Consider the following 5,306-nt stretch of genomic DNA (forward strand, 5'->3'; position numbering starts at 1 on the left):
CCCCTAATGCCCCACATCCGAATTAGCTGATAGATGCTTTTTGAGGGGCGATTTTTTGGTACTGATGGGAGGTTCACACCATGGAAGCCATGATCCATGTAAAGGAAACTTACTCTAGCTCCACCCGCTAGATAACATAAAACCCTAAGCTATCACTCCTGACTGTTCTCTACAGCTATTTTCAGACTACTTGGGACCCAGGCTGCTCTCCCAAAAAGTCGTATTATGTGAGTAATAAACCTTTTTATACCCTATTAATGCATCATTTGGGAATATAATGCTACAATAATTCAAACTGGGGAATGATTTTGGATTATGATTTTTATATGTGAAATTATTTGTTTTTCAAGAAGAATAAGTAATGGGAATTAATAAAATATTTTATTTGAAGAAAAATATTAAAAGCAATATTAAGTAGCCATTTGGTATTTATAAAAATAATTATATGTAAATATGTAAAATTTAATGTAATTTAGTTCAGTTTTAACAGAACATTAATTGAGAAACTACCCAAAGGATTGGGGACATGAATAGAACATATAGTGAAAATAATGTTATTTTATTAACATAAATAATCTATTTATTAAAATAATTATAATCTAAACAATCTATTAAATATAAATAATCTATTTATCATATATTTTATTTTAGGTCACAGACAAGGTATTTTGACAGCAGAAGTGGCATAACATTATATTATTTTTAAATTTATATCTGTTACATTTTTATCCTTGGTAAAAAATCACATTTAAAATGGCTTGCTTGGAGTTCCCATTCTGGCTAGCAGTAACAAACCCTACTAGAATCCCTGAAGATATGGGTTCAATCCCTGGCCTTGATCAGTAGGTTAAAGATCTGTTCTTGCCATGAGCTACGGTGTAGGTTACAAACACCGCTCAGATCCAGAGTTACTGTGGCTATGACATAGGCAGAATCTGTAGTTATGATTTGATCCCTGGCCAGGGAACTTACATATGCTGTAGGTGTGGCCCTAAGAAGAAAAAGTAACTAACTAGCTAACTAACTAAATAAATAAAAATAAATAAAATGGCTTGCTCGTCCCATGATAATTTTTTTGTTTAATCCTTTTCGAAATCAGGAATTTTATTTATTTATTTATTTATTTTGTGCTGCACTGGTGGCATATGGAAGTTCCCAGGCTTAGGGGTCAGAATCAGAGGCACAACTGCTAGCCTATGCCACAGCCACAACAAGGCCAGATCCAAGCCGTGTCTGTGACCTACACCACAGCTCTTGGCAATGCTGGGTCCGTAACCCACTGAGTGAGGCCAGAGATCCTACCCTTGCCCTCATTGGTACTACTCAGGTTCATTACCACTGAGCCCAGTGGGAACTCTCAAGAATATGTTTTTAATCATGCATTACCTTTAGTTATATTAAACTAATAATCTTGACCACAAACTCATGCAGAGCTTCAAGTTGGTGTTAAATAAATCTACAGTATTTTTTTTTTTTTGGTCTTTTTGTCTTTTCTAGGGCTGCACTGGCGGTATATGGAGGTTCCCAGGCTAGGGGTCCAATCGGAGCTGTAGTCTTCAGCTTACACCACAGCCACAGCAATGCAGGATCTGAGCTATGTCTGCGAACTACACCACAGGTCATCGCAACAACAAATCCTTAACCCACTGAGCAAGCCTGGGGATCAAACCCACAACCTCATGGTTCCTGGTCAGATTTGTTAACCACTGAGCCACAGTGAGAACTCCTAAATCTACAATATGTAAGATAAACTAAAAATGTAAATGATGCTAAAAATAGAATCTAAAACCGGAGACCCTGTGATGTCTAATGTTAATAATTGCTTTTATCTCTATTTATGTGTGTATTTTGTCATGTCCCTTTATACATATTGGCCCAGTTGATACTTAAAACCTTCCAGGTGAATAAGGTAAGAAATATAAGTATTCTAAAATGATTAATGAAGAATAACTTGCTCAGAATTCACAGCTAATACCTGGCAAGTCCAGCTGTAATAACAAGTTCATGGGAATCCACTTTCTAGTGGATTACACTGAAGAGCTTCCTTACCCAGAAAATTAAGATGAAATACTATCTATGAGAATCTCTGTAAAGCATAACAATCCCTCAGCCTCTCACAACAACACAGTGTCCAAAATAGCATGAAATATAAATACAGAAGAAGAATGATATTAAACCAATTTCAAAAGCACTTTCGAATGCACAGGATAACTTTATTTCTATTGGTAGTAAAAATCCATTTTATGATTTAGATGAAAAAGAATAAAAGTTTTCATGGGCTTTGCTAACAATAGTGAAGTTTTTCACTGTATAATTTGGAAAACATAACACAGTGATCGGAATTACTTTTTTTTTACTTGCTTATTCTTTCTTGCATTTATTCATTTAATAAATATTGAATGATAATTTCGTACATATAAGACTCTAGGAAAGTTTGTAAATATGGAGAGAATACAGATCTTTCTCTCTAAGAATCATAACCCATTAAAAAGAAGCAAATAAAAAAATTACACATTAAAATATTTTATAACCAGAGTTCCCATTGTGGCTCAGTGGGTTAAGAACACACTGTGAGGATGCAGGTTCGATCTCTGGCCTTGTTCACTCGGTTAAGGATCTGGTGTTGCCACAAGCTATACCATGTATTGCAGATGTAGCCAGGATCCAACTTTGCTGTGGCTGTGGCGTAGGCCTGCAGATGCAGCTCCAATTTGACTCTCAGCTTTGGAACTTCCAAAAAGAAAAAAAGTCTTTTATAATTTACACATTCTTTTATAAATATATCTCAATTATTATAAAGGTACTATCAATATAGGATAGTTATTATTCTCCCTGTTGTATGTGCAATGAATTGGCAGCACTGAGAATACCCAAGCAATTTTTAACACTGTAACACCACACCATGCAGTCTCACCTGAACAATACCTACATCAAGATCCCAATTATTTGCAAGGAGATAAATTCTGCCTCTTGATAATTATGCTATGCTATGCTTTTGCAGTTTCTCTGTTAATCAGACAAGACAGATTTGTTAGAGAGGAAATATTTTATAATGACTTTACTGCACATGATCTTGTTTACAATTTCATATTCAATATATTAATTTCTTACTTCATTTTATTGCAATCTATAAATAAGGCCTTAAATATTTAAGTGCAACAATAGCTAGAAATGTGGTTAATATTTGCCATATGGATGCCAACTCATTCTTCTTCTTGTCAGCATTGAATTAAACACCAAAGTAATGTATTATTTATAGCCTAAGGGAAAATCCTGTACTGCTGTAAATTTTAGCAGTGTTTCTATTAACCAGCTCGGTGCCCTGTGGGATGATGTTGTGTATAAACTCAACACCATCCCACCTCCCACGACACATTTTTTTTTTTAAGATAATGAGACTGTCTGAAAGAAAAAGCAAATATGTTCTGGGAAGGAATTTATTGTTCTGTTTTCAAGAGACTAGTGATTGATTTCAGAAATTGTTTCTAGCATTAATCCAGAGAATAGACAACAAGAAGCTTTTCATTTTAAGAAATTCTCAGTTTTGTGGAGTTAATTTGTGATAAAATCCTTTTAACTTATTATGACCAAGGCTAGTAAATACACATTACATTTGGTTTATATTAATGTCCTGTGTTAAAACAAGAGCTATGATATGATTGGAGGATAAGTAAAAGCATCCTCACTAATAATTCAAAGACTTTATGTTCTTCCAGAAGTAATTAAAACATATAACAAAATAGTGTCATAATTTCTAAGTATCTATTCCACCCATTAGTACATGAAGCTTCCAAACCATGCTGTGAAAGATGGAGTAGGCACATTACTGTGCTCAAGGATTTTCTGAGTAACATTGTAAAGAGTCTTCAGTGGTATACATAAAGATTGGTGACAATAGAGCCACAGGCAAACATGTAACATTCTAGTTAAAATTTTCCTCTATATTTTCATCCCTTATTCCTTATGACCTGAGCTTCCTTTGTTACCCCCAATTTCTTTTTTTTCTTGAAATTCATTTATTTATTTATTTTTTAATTTTTGGCCATGCCTGCGGCATATGGACGTTCCTGGGTCAGGGATTGAACCCACACTACAGAAGTGACCAGAGCCACAGCAGGGACAATACTACAAGAGAACTCCGGAAGCAGCAGTGGCCAGAGCCACAGCAGTGACAATACCACAAGCACACTCTGGATTTTTTTTTAATTGAAGGTTATTGATTTACAGTGTTTCAGGTGCACAGCAAAGTGATTCAGTTATATATATATATTTTTTTCAGATTCTTTTCCATCATAGGTTATCAAAATATATTCAATATCTTTTTTTTTTTTTTTTTTTTTTTTTGTCTTTTTGACTTTTCTAGGGCTGCTCCCGTGGCATATGGAGGTTCCCAGGCTAGGGGTCTAATCAGAGCTGAAGATGCCGGCCTACGCGAGTCACAGCAACACGGCATCCAGCCGCATCTGCAACCTACACCACAGCTCACTGCAACACCGGATCCTTAACATACTGAGCAAGGCCAGAGATCAAACCCGCAACCTCACGGTTCCTAGTCAGATTCGTTAACCACTGCACAATGACAGGAACTCCCTTCAGTATTTTTTAAGATACTTCCCTGTGCTCTAGAGTATGTCCTTTTTGTTTATTTTATATGTATCAATGTGTACCTGTTAATCCCAAATTCTTAATTTATCTTTTCTGCTCTTTTCCTCTTTGGTAACCATAAATTTGCTTTCCTATTTCTGTGTTGTAAATAAGTTCATTTGTCTAATTGTTGTTTCAAGTGCATAGATAAGTGATATCATATGTTACTTGTCTTTGTCTGACTTTCTTCTTTTAGTGTCATAATGTCTTTGTCTGTCTTTCTTCTTTTAGTGTCATAATCTCTAGCTCCATTAACATTGCTGAAAGTGGCATTATTTCATTCTTTTTATGGCTGCATAATATTCCATTGTATGTATGTATCATATCTTTATCCAGTCCTCTGTTGATGGAGGTTTAGGTTCCTTCCATGTCTTGGCTATTGTAAATAGTGCTGCTATGAACACTGGCATGCATGCATCTTTTCAAGTTAGTTTTTTATGTTTTCTGGATGTATGCCCAGTACTGGGATTGATGGATTATGTGGTAACTCTATTTTCATTTTTTTAAGGAACCTCAGTACTGTTTTCCATAGTGGCTTCCCAATTTACATTTCCACCAATATGGAAGGGTTTTCTTTTTCCCATACCTCCCTAGTGTTTCTTGGTTGTATACTTTTGATGATTGCTGTTCTGATTGACGTGAGGTGATACTTCATTGTCATT

The sequence above is a fragment of the Sus scrofa genome, chromosome 16, assembly GCF_000003025.6.
Source record: "Sus scrofa isolate TJ Tabasco breed Duroc chromosome 16, Sscrofa11.1, whole genome shotgun sequence".
Taxonomy (NCBI): Eukaryota; Metazoa; Chordata; class Mammalia; order Artiodactyla; family Suidae; genus Sus; species Sus scrofa.